This window comes from Miniopterus schreibersii (assembly GCF_964146895.1).
Source record: "Miniopterus schreibersii genome assembly, chromosome: 2".
Taxonomy (NCBI): Eukaryota; Metazoa; Chordata; class Mammalia; order Chiroptera; family Miniopteridae; genus Miniopterus; species Miniopterus schreibersii.
In genome coordinates, this window is record NC_138102.1 from 20,658,986 (window position 1) to 20,678,403 (window position 19,418).

Genomic DNA, 19,418 nt, shown 5'->3' on the forward strand with positions numbered 1-19,418 from the left:
TTGAGGATCTACAGTTTAAAAAAAAAGAAAAAAGACTGGCTTTCCTCCAGAATGTGGAAATCTATAGAGGAATGGAGAAGGGAGGGGAAAGGGCAATTCCCACAAAAGTACTGTTGTTTTTAGGATGGTTAGCCCGAACCTTGCTTGGAACATGGATCTGACCCCTAAATGTTGTAAACAGAAATCTAGGAGCTGGTACCACCAGAAGTTTCGAATTTCTGTTAATATAGTCAGCATCAAAATCACTGAAAGTTCAAAGACAACATTTTGGCACCTCTGTGGTGGAGAGAAGCAGGAAGGGAGAGCAGGGCTCCTGCACTGGTAAAGCTGGGAAATAGGTCAGTGTCTAGTCTCCTTGGATATGCAGACCGTGGAGCAAGGAGATCTCTTGTGGGAGGGGCCTATTCTGTGGGTCCTCACCCGCCTTTAGGGCACACGCACTTCGGGTGGTGCTGATAGATGGAAACGATGGGGAAAGGTGACCAGGAGATGCAAAGCTCCATGTGGGAGCAAGTTGCCCAAGAGCATTGTACCTAAATAAAGAAGGCCACTGTGCGCTGGCAACACCACAGAACTGAGATTCTGCATTTTCACCAGACAGAGCAGCGGGCAGAGGGCGGATCAGCTCTCCTGTCACCAGCAGAGACAACTTCCAGAGCAGCTTGGATGAGTCATCTGGCGCGCACACACACGAAAGAATTTTAAATATCGAAGTTGGGGGTGGGGAGATGCCAACTCACAAAAGCTGAATTCAGGGTTCATAATTTTTGAACCTGGTATGCTTAATTCTGTCCTCAATTATTGAGTCCTTGGTCCCTTTTAAGTCAAACTTTGAGGGACTTACCTAAAGGCTACTATTAAGTCGATGTTAGAAGGCAAAGGCCTAAGTTACTGAGGGCGGTGTGGCCAGTGTAAACAGCTAATCAAAAAAGAAATCCACTCATTGGGACGTGGTCACACATGTTATTGACCTCAAGTGCTATTAACATCTTTGCTTTGCTTTCAGAACCACAGTTTAGGCTCTTAGCTGCAGAGTTTGTGTTTACAGCTGGTGCTCCGAGGAGAACAGGGCTGCCTGCCCCTCGCCTGGAGCCCCTGTCGGAGGCCCGGCGCTGCGTCGGGCACGCCACAGATCTGACGGGTTGTACCAGCTCTTATCCACAGAGAAGAGCTATAGCATTAGATTCCTCCTTCGTCTTTGAAGACACAGGTTCAAACCTCTGCAGAAAATATGATTTTGAAAGATTACGAACAAGCCCTAGCCTGTTTGGCTCAGCAGACTGAAGGGTCCCAGGTTTGATTCCAGCTGCAGGCTCAGCCCATGGGGGGCGTGCGTGGGAGGCAACCTATTGGTGTGTCTCTCTCACATCGATGTTTCCCTCTCTCTCCCTTCCACTCTCTCTAAAAAGCAATGGAAAAAATATCCTTGGGTGAGGATTAAAAATATATATATATTAAAACGATTTTCAAAAAGATTATGAACAAGCAGATGGAACTATAAGAAACTCTCTCTTAGAGGTCAAAAGCTAGCTAAGAATAGCGGTCAAGGACTTTTCGTGTGCAATTGGAGCTGTGCGACTATGGATTTTATATTAGGTGGTATTTAATCAATAGGAAACGTCTTGCTGTGACCTAAAATGCTAAAACTCAATATGTCAGTCAAGCAGCAGATAATTTTACTTGGTTCAAGTTTATTATGCGCAATGAATCGCATGGGCCTCTGCTCTGAACACATCATGTCTTATGTATCAAATTAGATTGGTGAGCCAAGAAATAAATGTATGGAAAGCTAAGAGAGAGAGAGAAAGAGAGAGGGAGGGAGGGAGGGGGGGAGGGAGGGAGGGAGGGAAGACCGAAATTTTGTACCATTAAGTGAGGAGATAGACTGACTTAAACTTCACTGAGAAGCCCCATACTGCTTGCTGCTTAAGACCCAATGAAATCACCGCAGTTAAGATTTATGGAAGGATAAACCATCATAATTTGTGGTTTGATTTAAAGTTTTTGAATCTTTCTTCAGAAATTGGTAATGATTACATTTCCTCCGAGCTCCAGCCAGCCGCCCTCTCCTAAGTGCTGCTCTTTGTGATCCTGGCCCAGGCAATGATGTCTCCTTGGCAGAGCCTCTGGATGGAGCCGCTACAGCTGCCAGCTGTTTGGGGAGCAAGAAAATTTACTACCATCGGTCTCCTTCATGAGGAGCACATGTGCCCTGGGTGTCCCACTGACTTTTTTTCAGTGAGAACTCATCAAAAAGTAATCAGTGGCAAGAGTTCTCTTGACCCTGGATAGCAAAACACACTGCCAGTGCTCATCCCATGTACATTTTCCAGGGCTCAGCATACTTTGCCACCTTTTTGCTAGTCCAGGTCAGTTTGTCTACTCTTCTGAGATGCAGCTGCTGAAAAGGCAGGACAAGCACTGGTTCCAAGTGCATTTCTCAGTCAATGGCAAGCACTTCAAACAAGCAGCAGAGAAATGACTGTGAGCACTTGGCAAAGTCACTGCCCAGTTCTCTTCCAGTTCAACCTCACATGCCTCCCACCCCATATAAGCAGACATAAGCTGGTAGAAGCCACATGGTGACCTTCAACATCAAAGTGAAGAGACTAAAACAAATCTACAGCATTTACTGCCTGTAACCAATCCTTGATTATATAGCCCTAGGTTACTTTCTAATTATGTCTTGGGTATCAACCTGCCAATTGGCAAACATCAATTAGTGTCTTCCGTGGATATGGGCATGATCTCTCTTACTCAAATATAGAAAACGACTTATTTACTTCTTGGTTCTTCCCAGCCTCCATCCACAGTGCTGAGCACTTAGCAGGCATTTATAAAGTGATGAGATCCATCTCCAGCAGTTCTGCAGCAACCAGCTAGTGTATCTCCTTGTACATCTGTTCCTGAGCACTCACTGCAGAGACGTTGGGTGATGGGGACAGTGCAGATGCTGAGAGGTGCTTGACAAGTCAGTAGGTTTCAAAACAATGCACCCCTCCTCCCCATGGATACTTTTATCTGCTCAAACTCTTTCCCAATCCCATCCTTACCAATAGGGATCAATGTGCTGATGCAGTTAATGGTCGGGACACTAATAACTCAAAGGCAGGTAGATCTGCTATCAGTCTTATCTGACATATTCATTAAAATTCTTAGTGAGGCCCTAGCCAGTTTGCTCAGTGGTTAGAGCGTCGGCCCGCAGACTGAAGGGTCCTGCGTTTGATTCTGTCCAAGGGCACATACCTCGGTTGCAGGCTTGATCTCCGGCCCCGGTCGGGGCACATGCGGGAGGCAACCAATCGATGTGTCTCTCTCACACCGATGTTTCTCTCTCTCTCTCCCTTTCAGTCCCTCTGAAAAGCAATGGAAAAAATATCCTCAGATGAGGATTTAAAAAGAAAAAATTCTTACTGAGTTTCAAGCATCTGGGCTCCTACTCCTTTGGCAGGACAATCATGTGTAGTCCAAATATGCAAATTGGAGGGAAACTCATTCTCTTGTACAATAAAGTATTCCAAGATCTGTGCTAAGTGATGGCAATAAATGTGAGTCCGAAAAGGTCATGCGTGAACAGGGAAAGATGCATGTAAACTGAGAAGTGCCATAGAGTGTTACCGGGCTTACGCTAGAAGTTCATCCCCTACACACGGAGGACACAGAGCAGGGAATGGTCCCTTCTGCTTGCGGGTAGACATCAGGAAAGATGACACAGATGAGGTGACATTTGATCTTTGCCTTGAAAGATGAGTCGATTTTTCGTTTGACGATGGGGCAGGGAACACTGTGCTCAGAAGAGACAAATCATGAAATAGCAGAATCCACCAGGGGATCTGGAAGTCACTGTGCTCAGCCAAAGCAAAGGGGCTAAGGAGGCACAGGGAGAAATAAGAAAGCAGAAAAACATGAAGGCCCATGTGCGCCAGGCTGGGAAGTCTGGGTGTTGCTCTGTAAGCAAATGGGAGCCATGGAAAAGTTTTTAAGACCACAAAGACACATAATTAAATTTTTGTTATAGAAGGAACAAACTGGAAGCCATAATGAGGAAGGATTGGAAGGGTAGACCCTAGAAAACTTCTCATTCTCCTGCTTAAAATCTTCCAAGAGATTAAAATGAAATCCAGGCTTCTCATCACTGCCCAGAAGGGCCCCTCCTATTTCTTGATGACATCATGTACACGGCCTTCTCAGGGGAATATTCAAAAAGCCACAGGGCTCTTTGTCAGCTTCTCAAACAGGGCAAGTTTTTTCTACCTCAGGACCTTTGCACTTATTTGCTATTACTCTTGCCTTGGCCCTCCCTGTGACTCTTACTTCTCAACCAGGAAGTCTCAGTTTTAATCTCACCTCCTTCAAGAGAACACTTATGTCCCTCCTATCTCTTTAATATATTGTAAACATGTGATTCTTTTGTTTGTTTAATTATTACTGTCTTTTGTCCCTCAAATACCCTTCGTGAAGGAAGGGGTCATCCTTGTCTTTTTCAACAACTTTTCCCTAGACACCGAATGAGTGAACGACTGATACATCAAACAAGAGATGACAGGGCCTGAACTAAGGCCGTGAATGGGGAGGAGGGTGTGGAATAGAGATGTGAAGCTGCGAGAATCGCTCCGGCTTCATGAGTAAATGCATGCGGGTGGCGAGAGAGAGGAAGGAGTAAGGTTGACATTTAGGTTTCTGGCTTGGGCAACCGAGTGGATGGTTATCCTTTATAGAGACAGGGAAAGCGGGAGAGAGACTTATGAAGAATAATCAATGAGGTCAGCTGTAGGTATATAAGGTTTGGGACATTAGAGGTAGGAGACCAGGAAGCAATTAGCTATGGGAATGTAGAGTTAAGGAGAAAGGTCCAAGCCACAGACCCAAATTTAGGAGTTGTTGTCAACACATATGGTAGCTGAAGTCAAGGGAAAGACAGCAGTTAAGCTGGGGAAGGAGAGGGCATGAGTGTGAACAGGAGAAACCAGAGCCGAGCATCAGTTCTTTCTAAGGACAGGTCTGTACGTGAACAGAAGGGATGTCCGACACTCAGTGCTGTGTAGGGCCTTCCTTGAGACTCCATAGGATGGTTGTCCTCATTGCTGGCCACACAGGTGCTCGTGATGCCAGAACTCAAGAAACAGTTTGCAGAGGGCCATGTGAGAGACCCCTTTCCTTGCCTGGGCTCTCCGAGGAAAGAACCAAAGGTTTCAGTCCCCCAGAAGGCCAACGGAGGGATGAAGTACATCACGGCGTTTAACCTGCTGCTTGAACATTTGGGCAGGAATTTAATAGTGTGGTGTGTGCACCTGAGACCAAGAACCAGCTCCTCAGTCTAAACCCTACTCAGTGGGAGTGCATGCTATCAGAGCGCATAGCCCCATTTCTGTAATTCTCTTACATGTTTATTTGAATAAGGTAAATTTCAAATAACAATAAATTAAACTCATTAACAAAGAAAGGAGACTGTAAATAATAATTTCCTAGAAATAATACTACAATTGGCTTTTCTTCCCTAGGTTATTTTTCTCTAATAGTCTTTTCTGTTTTTTCCTGCCTGCAGTCTCTCAGGGCAACTTTCTCCACCAGCCATAGGTGATCTCACACCCAACTTTGATACACATGAGAGGATCTAGATTTCCCCAGCTCTAATTTAAAATATCCCCCAAATAAGTTGACTGGCCAGATGTGGCTCATAGATTCACCCTGGATCAATCAATGGAGCCAGGTGGGTGGGATGCCACGATGGGTTCAAATTAGAGGAGGTGTCCATTGGTGATCAAGCGACTGTACCAGGAAGGCCCAGGTTCAGGAGAACATGGTGCCAGACTTCCCTCTGGAACCAGAGTTGGGGAAGGAGAAGGAGCGTTTCTCAGGAGGGTAGTGGTGGGGGGAGGGGGCCTTCTCCAAAGACCAGGCGTGTACACGTGTGCTGGGCCAACTAAATGCCATAACCAGTTCTCCATGACCGGTCATTACGCAACTGCTTTCCAGATTTCCCTTCCTCCCACCTCAGCCCATCCCAGCCCTCACACCAAATGCTCACTGGCTTTTCCCCAGTGAAAAAACAGGAGCTCTGATAGAAATAACATCGTTACTATTTTCTGGCATTATTAAGCTTCGAGCAAACTGTGCAGGCAAATGGCACCTTCTTACCAAAGTCACCTGAAGTGAAATGGGCGGAGGTGCTCTTTTCCTCATGAATTATTCCACCTGCGTGTACTTGTGCATTGTTTTACTTCCCCTTTCACATCTGTCGCAGGCTCGGCCCTCTGCCACCTGGTGCTCTCCCTTTTCCCCCTTTCCTCCACGCTTAGCAGCCCGGTACCTCGGAGCCAGCCTTTCTTTCTGCAGGGCAGCATGGGGCCCGCAGCAGCCCTGCCAGCGCGGCCACATGTTTGTAAACAGTCGTGACTCCTGCAATCTTAGCACCAGCAGGGCCTCTCGCGATCAGCTGGTCTATTCCTTTTATCTTATGGGGGCAGAAAATGAGGCTAACTGCTCCTACCTGACTTTGTCAAGGCTCCCCAGGATGTTAAGGACAGAGTACAGCTGAAGTCCTGGTGTTTTCTGATTCCGAACCCAGGCATGTCTCTAGGAACTGGACAAAGCAACCAACAAGAAATAGAAACAGATGGTACAGAGAACCACTCAAGCAGTTCCTCAGGCCCTTTGACAAAAATACCCCACTGTCATCCGGTTCTAATTATTCTTGTAAAATAAATGTGTGCCCTTTAGGGACACAGGCACTGCAAGACCTCTCAGCAAGACAGAAAAGCCTCCCCCTGCTGCTCAGCTGATAGTTATCAAGCTACTACCACCCTCTGTGGGGGATGCAAACAAAACAAAACAACCAACCAAAACACACATTAGTTATGGTCCCTACCATTAGAAGAGTTTTCAGCTGGTTTGGGGAGAAAGGCCAAGAATATTTGATCAGGTTTAGGATACAAGGACTATCAGAGAGCAGAGCATGTTAGAAAACAAACAGATGGTAGAGACCAGGCTTCCCAAGACGGCCCCCACCCTTGGCATCTTATCATCATCTATATAAAGACAATGTAATAAAAACTTCCCCCCAATTCCATAAAGATGCCCCCAAGTCTCCTCCAGTTTACTTTAGCCATTGAATAAATATTATAGCCATCCTGGGAAAGGGAGGGACATCTAGTGCCAGGAGTTCAGAGAAGGAGAAGATTCCACCTACGGGGCTCTGATTAGCCCCCACCTTGGGAAAGGGGGAGCTGGGCGTCACTGGCCCCTCATTTGACGAGCAAGGAACTGAGATCGTTTCAATAGGAGGGAGGAAACTGGGACCAGAACTCCAAATGCCTGTTTCGCTGACTTCCAAATTACCATTATCCAAGCGACAGATGCACACAGTTAAATAGAGCAATTAGTACTATAAGGCTGTAACCAAAAAAATGTCGCTCATTTCTGTAATTGCCGCCCTCACCTGAGAGGCACTCACTTTAAACTCAGCTGTGTCTTATGCTTTTTACCTTCTTGGTTTTATATATTATGCGTATGCTGCTAGCTTTTTATTTTTCCTTCTATGGACATCTTATTATGAAATATGAGATTTTAGTTCTCTTCGTACTCTCCCTTCCAGTCACATAACACTTTTTATCAAATCAATGTTTAATGTTTACATCAGCATTTACATAAACATTGTTCAGTGAAGGGCCATGTAGCACATTGTGAGAACCTGAGTTCTCTTTTCCATATAACTTTCTGTTTTTCCTGGAATTAATAACTGCCTCTTTATTGTTGTTATTGCTTAATTGGTTTTCTATGTATCTGTCATTAATTCATTCTTCCAACTTTATAAATTATTGTGATTTAAGAAGTATAAAATTCTTAACTTTATAATTAAGAATATAATTTTATTAATAAGAATTAAGAATTCCTTTAAAACTCTCTCAACATTCATACGCATCAGGTGATCTCCCCATTTACTTTTTCTCGGGCGGACTCCAGGCTCCAGCTGTCCTGCATTTCTCTCCCCAGCTCGGATGCGGACTGCCTTTCCCCTAGGTCGGAGGTACAGCCTTTATTTTAAAACTTCATCTCCGCCCTAGGAATCCCCTCCACTTCTCTCCTGTGTTAGGTCTACAGTTTCCAGGGTCCGTCTAAGTTTGTCTCCTCCCTTATTTTAGAGGAACACATCTTCTGGTAGCTTCTTGAGAATGGGTGAATGGAAAGTGAATTTCTTTTAACTTTGTTTTTATTGTTGACACCGTTACAGATGTCTCACTGCCCCCCCCCCCTTGCTCTCCTCCACCCAGCCCCAGCCCCCCCTTGGGAAGTGGATGTTCTGAGACAATACGAGCCTGAGGAATACCTTTATTCTTTCTTCATGATTGAACTATACTTTGGTTGGGTATGGAAGGGTAGGCTATAAAATATTTTTCTTTTTCAAGGTTGTTTGAAGGCCTTGATCTCTTTTTCCTCTGATTTCAGTACCGCAGTTCAGAAGTCTGATGCCATTCTGATTCCTGGACATTTCTGGGTATGACCTGCATTTGTCTCTCTGGAAAAAAAGAGAAAGGTCTCTCTGAAGCCTCTTCTTTACCTCAGAAGTTCTGAAATTTTACTCGTCTCTTGACGTGGGTCTGTTTTTCATTCACTGTGCTGGGCACTCCTTGGCCCTTCTGATTTGGTAACTGATGTAGTTCAGGTCTAGGATTCTATCTTGACTTAGCTGCTCTCTTTTCTCTTTTTGTAACTTTTACTTAGTAACTTTTACTGAGACTCCTGTGTTTGTATCTAACGGTTTTCATCTTTACTACTTTCTAATTTTTTGTTTTTCCATTTCAGTTTCTGGTAGATTTCCTCAACGTTATATTTCAGCCCTCCTATTGAATTTTTTTTCTCTACCTGGATTTTCTCTGTTTCTTCCAAGTTCCCCCCATATTGCCCCATTTGTTTGTCTTGATCTTTTTTACATTGGAGGATTCCCTCAAGGAGCTGATGGTCCTTGATGGTCCTTGGTGGATGGTTCCAGGACCTCGATCCAGGACACATATTGAGAGAGGGCAAAGACTACACTCTTGACCAGCAAGGGAAATGGGGCCAGGTTGGGGGTGGGACCAGGTATTAATTAATTGATGAATTAATTGAAATATATGTATTGAGTGTTCACTATATTCCAGGCACTTTGGTAGTTAAAGGGGATATAAAAATGAGTAAGATGTTCAGAGTCCAGCAGGGAAGACAAACAGGTAAACAAATACAACATAATGTGATGTTCAACAAACATTAACTTAATGTATGCCAGGAACTATACCGGGCACTTTCATTTTATTTATTCCTTACACATTTTATTTATTCCTTACATTGTGTGTTAGGCATCATTACACCCGTTTTAATATAAGGAAACTGATAAAACGGAGGAATATACAGGTGCTATTATAATGAAGAGGTGAGACCCTCCTTTGGTGCATCTTTGGCCAGGCACCCAGGGGCGCAGTCTTTTTGGCTCAGTGGCCCACAGCCCCCTGAAGGCAGAGGCTCTGGCTGGCACGGAAGAGCCTGCCCGAAACTGGCTCTTCATCCTTGGGCACCCCCCCTCTTCCCTCCCCCCTCCCAACTCCAAATCTAAGGAGAGCGGCTCGTGCATGGCCGGAGGAAGAACCCAAGTTCCACAGGTCACCCGCAGCGTCCTCGGCATGGAAACCAAGAGGGGAAAACAAGTCAGGAAAACCTTCGGCGAAAGCTGTCCCAAACCACAGAAATTCTTAGATGTGCCGTCCTTTCTCATGTTTATATTCCTTTTCTTTTTCTTGTCAGAAACAAAAATTTACCAGAGTATTGAGACTGCAGCTAAGGAATGCCCCCGAAGGCAGAGGAACAGGGGTGGGGAAGGGGTGAAGGGGGTGAATGTAGAGAGACTTTATTAAGGTAGATCAGCTGTCCGCCAGAGGGATATCAAGGGGACCACGTGGGTGAATTGGGGAGAGGGAAACACACACACACACACACCCCTCTCTGGACTTAATCAGTTTTTAAAACTCCGTCTCTGAAACAGGAACTTGCCTTGGGGCTCCTGAGGCGAAGGGCACACACATCTCGCCTTCCTCCTCTCAGTCACCTTGTCCTTTGCAGCAGAGCCCGGTTCTCCCACAACCAGGCGGGGTAAGTGGAGGCCGCAGGCCACAGGGGCGCCCTGGGGGCTCCTTTCACTTTTGTTATCTAAGGATTAGGTAAGGGGGAGGGGGTTTCTTTGGAAGGTGGTGGGAGCTCGAACTCAAACTCAACTCCCCGTGTGTTAAGAAAAGGAGGTGGGGGCGGGGCGCAGACAGAGATTTTGCCAAATTACAGATGGAGCAGACTAGATCCAGAACTATTCCCAAAGGAGGCCCTCCCACACCCACAGGAAGGCCAAAAAAAGGCTTGAGATTCAAATTATTTTTGGTGTTTGGGAGAGGAGAGGGGAGTGACAGAGGGCAGTGGTTGTAAATAGGAACTGGAGAGGGGAGAAAAACCCAAGGCCTGGTCAGTATCTTTCCTAAGGAACAGCTCAGGAGAGCACCAAATATCATCAGGAATGTAGCTGGCCTTGAGTAATATTTTTTATTATGTGTCCATGGGCTAGACTGTAAAAGAGAATATTCGCAAATTTTATATAAATTGGGTTCCTGACCTGAAAGAAGCGGCTGCTGCCCCTCTCCTACCAGTGTCTGTTTTTGAGGCCACACACACTCTCTGCTCCTGTCAAATCCGTCTCCTCGCCCTGGTTCCCTCCAAAAGCTGTCCTTCGCTCGTGAATGCCGTCCACCCATTTCTTTGTGGTTGTTTCTGCTTAAACTTTAGCTTTTTGGGCAAGAGGATGGGGAAAATGTAGGGGGAGAGATGAGGGCGGACAACCCCATGATGAGAGCTGAGGAAGCGATAATTGCATTTGAGAATTAGGTGGAGGGAGAAATAAAAGGCCCTGCTTCCTCTTCGAGTACTTCAGTCTTTCCAGGTCTCATTTTTCTCACCTCGTAACAAGAATTTGATACTGTTGAAGTTGAATTTCAAATAAGCAGCAAATAAAATAACTAAAAAATCTGACATTACAATTCTGTGTATTTGAGGTAGTTTTGAAATCACCTTACTCCAGTGATGTGTAAATGATAGGCGCCCACAGGGTACAGAGTTTTAAGGGGATCATCTTCCCAACCTGCCTGAGATGGAGTGAGAGCCGGCTTCGCACCAGGTCTTCTCTGCTTCCACCTGGCCTTTCTCAAGTGTCTTCTCTCACTTCTCAAAAAGGGAAAGAAAGGCATTGTCCTTGGTTGTAAAAAAACATCCAGGGCCAAGACCAGGGCCAATTAGAAATATATGTGTTTGTGTTGAAAAAGCAAAAGACTTTTGAAACAGATACGTATCGTTTCACCAGCTAGGTAGTTTCCAATGCATGGTTTCCTGTAAAATTTGGAGAAAAACCTAATTGAGTTGACCACTGATGGATCAGCACAGTAAGTTTTTTAAAAAATAGACTTTAGCTTGGCTGGCGTGGCTCAGCAGCTGAGCATTGACCTATGATCCAGGAGATCACCGTTTGATTCCTGGTCAGGGCACATGCCCGGGTTGCGGGCTGGATCCCCAATGGGGAGCGTGCAGGAGGCAGCCGATCAATAACTCTCTCATCATTGGTGTTTCTCTCTCTCCCTCTCCCTGAGATCAATAAAAATATATTTAAAAAATAAAAATAAAAAATAAAATAGACTTTATTTTTTAGAGAGCCGTTTCAGGTTCACAGAAAAACCGAGCAGAAAGTACAGAGTGTTCCCATAAGCTCCCTGCACAACCTCCCCATAGGATAATTTTTGAAGGAAGATCTATCTCTAAGTGACATCTGACCTATGGCTTGAAGGAGTTCAAAGAATGGAATGACATTGCCAAATTCAGCCCTGCTGAAAAACAAATTTCAAGTTTCCTGGCAAAGGTGGACTGACTAGAAATCTTCACAAAGGGTTTGTATTCATAGGCAATGAAGTCATTCCAGGCCTCTCTCTGAAGCCATAAGCCCAGAAATATGTCCCAGTTTTCCTTCCTTCTCACTAGCCCTGGACATTGTCATACAAAACTCCTACAGCCCCGTCTTCTTATTAATGTGAACAAGGCTTCTCAGCACCTACATTTATAAAAATGAGAACTAGGGAGGATGTTGATGCTGAACCTGCTCATTCTTGCAAAAAGTAATATTAATTGATGGATATTTGAACTACTACATATATGTATAAGTATATAGAAATACATTATACTTAAAAATCCATCTTCATCCATCTCATTAAGAGAATAATGTCCAATATTTTACTGTTTTATGTTTAATGATCAATAAAATATATATTTATTTTGTTACTAATAATTGTAATGATGAATTAGTCTCAAAGACGATTTTAACACTGGGAGGCTTATGGTCACAAGATGTTTTTTAAATTGTAAAATCAATTTACATATGCATTTTTGTTTCAGAACATATGATAGGGTAATCAATAAAAGATGATTAAACAATAAATGATGTCATAAAAATATATGACATTTTGATACGATTCTTTAGGGGAAGTGGAATAAGTTAAGGGAAAGGGAATGATTTAATATTCTGACTGTTAAATAACTGCTTGTTTATTTTGAAAAAGAAAGGATGTGTCAAATGACTATGGTTCTTAGATTCTACTGGATACATTTAAAAAATAATAAAAGTTTCATTTTAAAACACTTAACAATCTGCAGAATACATCCTTTCAACCACTCAAACTTATGATTAAAAGTTGCAGTTGTCAACTTAAAAATGTGCAAAGGGTTACCTTGTTTTCCATCACTTTTTAGGGTGTGTTGTGATGAAAAGTTTGAAAACCACTCTTATATCACCCTCTTACTGACATTTCTGCTCATAACAGAGTACTTATATTTTTAGATCCTTTGCAACTTTGAATAGTTAAACTGTAGGCATCATCCTACCTACAATTTCAGAGGTTTCCTCTCAAAGTTCTTTGTCTTTCACATGCTGCCCATCTACTCTAAACTGGGTGGTAGCTACAGGGTCACGGCGCAAGGGCTTAAATTGGAGAAACCAGAAATAAATCAGCCCCTAGACCTCACAGCCAAACTATTTCAAGAATATGCAGTTACATTTCAGTGGCCGTGATTTGACTCATGGTGTACTCAGTAACATATAATTAGGAGATGCATTCTAACGGACTTCTACTGTGATGTTTGCTTGCCACCTTCTGAATATAGGGAAGCAGGGTTTTATGGTAACTAGTTGAAATGATCTAACCAAGCCTGATGTGCACCCTGTTGCAGGAAAGTGACTTTCTTGCATACCAGCTGAGGTTCTGGGGGAATTTCTCCAAGTATTAAAAACTTTCCTTTTAAGGAAGGCAGAAAAATGGAGGGAAGCAACCATAGGCCCAAATGGCAGAGGAAATGGCCTTGGGGTAAGCTATGCAATAGGAATTGTAGCAGTTGAGGTAGGAGAGAAATAAAACACTGCTCTTCATCTCAGAACTAAAGACTAAACGTTAGTTCACCACAATTTAAGTACAGCCACAATATGTGAAACTGCTTAACCAGGGTGTGGAGTTTGTAAGTGGTGATGCCTTAGTTCATCTAGGGTCAAGAGGGTTATGCCTCACCACAAGTGATTTTTAAAACTAGATAATATCTATTGTAGCACAAAGCTGTTAATATTTTTTAGGTTTATTTTTTTTTTAAAATTAAACCTTTTATTTTGAGATCATTGTAGATTCACATGCAGTTGTAAGAAATAATTCAGAGAGATCCTGTGTACCCTTTACCCAGTTTCCCCCAATGGTGGCATCTTGTAAACCATAGTACAATATCACAACCAGGATATTCAGAATTTTGCAGCCAAGAGACAGAACATTTCCATCAGCAGGAGGATCCCTGTGTCTCCCTTGTATAGCTAGCTACACACACGTCCCTCTTACCCCACACCCTTCTTAATCCTTGACAATGACTCATCTGTTCTCCATTTCTATAATTTTGTCATTTCAAGAATGTTTTGTAAATGAATCAATTATACAGTATGTAACCTTTTGGGGCTGTCTTTTTTCCACTTATCATAATTCTCTAAATATTCATTCAGGCTGTTGTGTGTCTCAGTAGTTTGTTCCTTTTTATTGCTGAATAGCATTCCATGGTATAGATCTACCATAGTTTAACTGTTCACCAATTGTAGGACATCTGGGTTGTATCCAGTTTTGCCTATTATCAATAAAGCTGCTACAAGCTTCATGTACAGGCTTTTGTGTGAATTTAAGTCTTTATTTCTTTGGGATAAATGCCCAGAAGTGTAATTGTTGAGTCTTATGATAGTTGCATGTTTAATTTCTTTTTCTTTTAAAGACACTGCCAAGCTATCTACCAAATTATGGTAGATCCATACCATGGAATGCTATTTGGCAATCAAAAGGAACAAACTACTGTTACACACAACAGTCAGAATGAATATTTAGAGAATTATGATGTACAGAGAGGCTGTACTATCTTACATCCCCACCCGCAATGAACCATGAACAATTCCCCTTTGTCCCTGCCTGCATATGACATTGTCACTATTTTTTATTTTAGCCATCCTGATAGGTATGTAGTGATATCTCATTGTGGTACAATATTTTTTGGCATCTTTTGAATTTTTCCCATTTTTATTGTGATACAACCGATATGATGTTGTATTAGTTTACATTGTACAGCATAATAATTTGACATATGTGTGTATTGCAAAATGATCACAACAATAAATTCAGTTAACATCCACCACCTCACATAGTTACAAATGTTTTTTTCTGTAATGAGAACTTTTAAGATCTACTCTCTTAGCAACTTTCAAATATACAATGCAGTGTTGTTAACTGTAGCCACTGTACTGTACATTCCATCCCCAGAGTTATTTATGTTACCTTTGTGCCTTTCGAGCACCTTCACTCATGTACCACCCCCAACTCCTGCCTCTGGCAACCACGAATCTGTCCTCTGTTTCTATGAGTTCTTTTTTTTTTTTTTTTTAAGATTCCACATATAAGTGAGATCAGATAGTATTTGTCTTTCTCTGTCTGACTTACTTCACTTCGCATAATAGCCTCAAGTGCCTTCCATGTTTCCACAAATGGTAGGATTGTCTTCTTTTTCATGGCTGAATAATATTATATATTTAATGTTGTTATATATCATGTTATTATTATATGTCACATTTTCATATCTGTTCATCCATCGATGGACACTTAGGTTGTTTCCATGTCGTGGCTATTGTGAATAATGCTGCAGCGAACACGGAGTGCAGATATTCTCTTTGAGATGGTGATTTATTTCCTTTTGATATATACGCAGAAGTGGCATTGCTGGGTCATGTGCTAGTTCTATTTTTAACTTCTTAAGGAACCTCTATACTGTTTTCCATTGTGACTGCATCAATTTACATTCCCACCAGCAGTGTGAAAATGTTCCCTTTTCTCCACCCCCTCACCAACACTTATCTCTCGTCTTCTCAGTAGCCATCCTTACAGGTGCGCGGGGATATCTCACTGCAGTTTTGATTTGCATTTCCCTGATGATTAGGAATGTTGAGCACCTTTTCATGTACCTGTTGGCCATTTGTATGTCTCCTTTGGGAAAATGTCTATTTAATTCCTCTGCCCATTTTTTAATCAGATTGGTTTTTTTGTAATTGAATTATATGAATTCCATATGTATTTTGGATATCAACCCCCTTATTGGATATATGGTTTGCAAGTATTTTCTCCCATTCTGTAGGTTGCCTTTTCATTTTGCTGATTGTTTCCTTTTCTGTGCTAAACCTTTTTAGTTTGATGTAGTCCCACTTGTTTATTTTTGCTTTTGTTGCCTTTGCTCTTGGTGTCAAATCCAAAAAAATCATTGCCAAGACCAATGGCAAGGAGCTTACCCACTATGTTTTCTTCCGGGAGTTTAATGATTTCAGTTCTTCAATATTTTTAATTTAAACACTTCTATTTTCACAGACTTTATTTGTAAAGTCATTTAAAATAATTAAAATTTTTATTACCAAGCCTAAGGTACATAATGCACACAATATCATGTTTTAAAAACATAAGAGAGTGTGAGTGAATTCTAAGTCTCCTCTTACCACCTCAGAGGTAGTCTGGTCCTCAGAGGTCACTGCCCCTACCAGCAAAACCACATGAAACTTTCCACCTAAAATAAAGACACTGATCACTGTTCAGCCACGTTTTCCTACCCCAGCGTCATCACTAGGAATGATGAAGGTCATCTTGAGCACATATAACCTCTGGGAATGCCGTCAACTTTTCTTTCTCTTCCTCTGTGGTTGTCAGCTAATCCATTTAGGGACATAGGAATGAGCTGAAGAAAGTCATTTCCCCCTCTGTCCCCTCCCTTCCTCCATCTCCAGTCGCTTCTCTATTCTGTTGAGGGCTAGGAAACCACATAATTGGACCTTTGGAAATTAGATATTCAATCAGAACCCATAAGCAAGCCTAAAAAAGGCTCTTCTTAAGGCAGGGACTTTGGCTACTCAGAGGCCCCTACCCTCTCACCTTCTGGATTCAGAATCCTATTCCAGATTGAAGCTGCCAGAGGGCAACCTCTAGATGGGGGTCAAGTTCCTGTCCGTGTGTGTCTTTTCAGTGAGCCACGACTCTGACATCTTCTGACATCAGACGCTGCAGGGTGCATCTGGCTACTTATCTAGTTAGAACATTCACAGCATCATTAAGTATGAGGTGTAAGGATAAATTTAACTTGTTATTGTTTAATTACTAAATGAAGGAGGTAAGCTGGACTGGGCCTAACTCTCCAGCCTTGTGTTATACTTAATTTTAATACAGTTTGGATAGACATGTGGAGCCATTGTACAAATTACAATGAAATTTGAATGAAGATTCCTGAGCAAATTACCTGTCTCCAGTGACTCATACTGAGTTTCACTAGGTCTCAGGGTTCAAGCTACTAATCAGATTTTATATATCTTTTCCAGTGGCAGTTTTCATGTGAATGGCTACAAAATTGGCTAAAATTTTTTGAAAAATGTATCCACAGACTGACAAGTATTTCTAAGTTGAGGATAAAATTAGTTCCATGGTTGGTGGGTTTTTTTGTTGTTGTTTTTTTAATTTTTAATTTTTTTAAAGAATCATGAAGCAGCTATGAGATCTCTGAGGTACTTTTAAGTTAAAAACTATTTATTAACTTGTAAAACTATTTTTCTCTGATCATGAAGTAATGCATGCTTATTGAAGAATACTTGGAAAATTCAGAAATAAAGATTTTAAAAAATCACCTGTAAATCTAGCCCTCAGATAATGACATTTTAAGGTATATCTTTGCAAACTGAATATTTTTATTATTAAACACACATATACACACACAAGTTGATTACCTCTCGGGAAGAAAACAGTGTTTAGGGGACACAAATGGGAAAAATATTTATTCATTCTTACTATTTGTACCTTTTGAACTCTGTACAGTGTGTGTGTTTTTCCTATTAAAATAATGGGAAGACATAAATCTATCTGTCCAAATAGCCTTCTTGCTTTTCTTTGTTTTGTAATAATCACCTTGTGTTCAGAACCACTGATGAAAAAGCCAACTTACTTTGCTGACTACCTTAGGAATCTCTTGGAAAACTGGGTGGGGTCTTTTCTAGCTAACAACTTTGACTGTATTCATCCATGAGTATTTAGTAATAATAGCCCACATGTAGGCTCGGGGCTGAGGAAATGAATCATGTAACTAGTCTAAGCAAAAGTAAAGTTAAATATACTGCTGAAGCGTGGTTATGGATTCAGAGCTAAGGTATCCATTCCTGCTCTCTGATTCCACAGGCCCAGTTCCTCCCACATAATCACAGGGCATCGCTGGGGATGCAGAATCCTAGCTGTGCACAGCACTTATTCAAACTGACGGAAAAACAATGCCATCAGCACGAATCAATAGGAACGGTGCATTTAGCAGGCAGACTTATTTCTGCGGACAGGATGCACACTCAGTTTTGAGGTTTATGTTAGTGGCAGATTTAGCAGGATAGCAATGTTTCCTAAACTTTGTTACTGGGAAATAATTTTGGCATGTGTATATGATATACGTATATATGTATGTGTGTGTTTGTGTATAAAAAATACTACAGAATGTGTGGCTTAAACAACAGAAATTTATTTTCTCATAGTTCTAGAGGTGGGAAGTCCACGATCTGGTTGGGTTCTGATGAGAGCTCTTTTCTTGACTTGCAGGTGGCTGCCTCCTTGCTGTGTGTTCACATGGCCTTTCCTGGGTGCCTGGGGAGAGAGGGAGAGATATTTTCTTCTTTTTATGAGGCTACCAATCCTGCAGGGTTAGAACCCCACCCTTACATCCTCATTTAACCTTAATTACCTCCTAAAGGCGCTTCTTCAAATGCAATCTCATTTCTAGTTAGGTCTTTAACATATGATTTTGGAAGTGAGGGGCATAATTCAGCATTATATATGTATATATTTATATTTTATGTTTTATTTTATATACAAACTTCCAGGTGTTCCACCAAATTTTTATCTTTTTTGATTTTACTTTATTACTGTCCTATACTGCTCTTTCCCTTACCCTATGAACAGAAATTGCCAAAGTTTCTTCCACTCCTCATTTTTCCCATTTTTAAGGCTCTGAGAATTTGAGCTAAGAGAGAACCCTGAGTGTTGAACAGAGATCACTGAACTCATGAATTCAACTCATAACTGGTGATGTGATTCTGAGATTGTATCTCTCCTGAATCCTTAATTATCCCATCTGTAAAATGAGATTAATAATCTACAATCCTGTGAAAGTAGGAAGAATAGATAATAGTTTATCACATAATGTTAGCTCTCTGTAATAAAAGTTTCAAAATGAAACACAAAGATTTTAGTCCAAAGGTATACTGATTTTTATTTTTTTAAATATTTCTTTATTGATGTCAGAGAGAGGAAGGGAGAGGAAGAGAGAGAGAGACAGAAACATCAATGATGAGAGAGTCGTCATTGATCAGCTGCCTCCTGCACACCCTGGACTGGGGATCGAGCCCACAACCCGGGCATGTGCCCTGACCGGGAATTGAACTTCGATCTCCTGGATCCTAGGTCGATGCTCAACTGCTGAGTCATGCCCGGCTAGGCTGATTTTTAAAAATTTAACAGAAATTCTCAGTATTTACCATGTGCCCTAAAAACATTAACTCAATCAGTCTCAACACAATAGTATGAGATAGGTTATCTGTTATCACCACCTTTCCCATTTTATAGACCCACCGAGAAAGAAGTAAAATCACTGGTCCATGCCTACACAGCTAATTAGTGCCAGTCAGGTGTCGAACCCTGGCAGCTTGGTGCTAGAGCCCAGTTACTGTGCAATCACTACGAAATTGCTTATTCACTTCCAATTGTGTCACTTCCTTGCTCAAAAGCCTTCAGTGGCTC

At 42.1% G+C, this 19,418-nt stretch overlaps 1 protein-coding gene across 1 annotated transcript in view; it reads left to right on the forward strand.

Annotated features, from left to right (window-relative positions):
- The first annotated feature begins 10,029 nt into the window (after window positions 1–10,029).
- The window catches only part of PLEKHA2 (pleckstrin homology domain containing A2), a 69,056-nt gene continuing 59,667 nt past the window's right edge, over window positions 10,030–19,418 (forward strand). The window contains exon 1 of the mRNA XM_081129346.1: window positions 10,030–10,119. The gene's annotated coding sequence lies outside the window, so the exon portion shown is untranslated. The remainder of the gene's footprint in view (window positions 10,120–19,418) is intronic.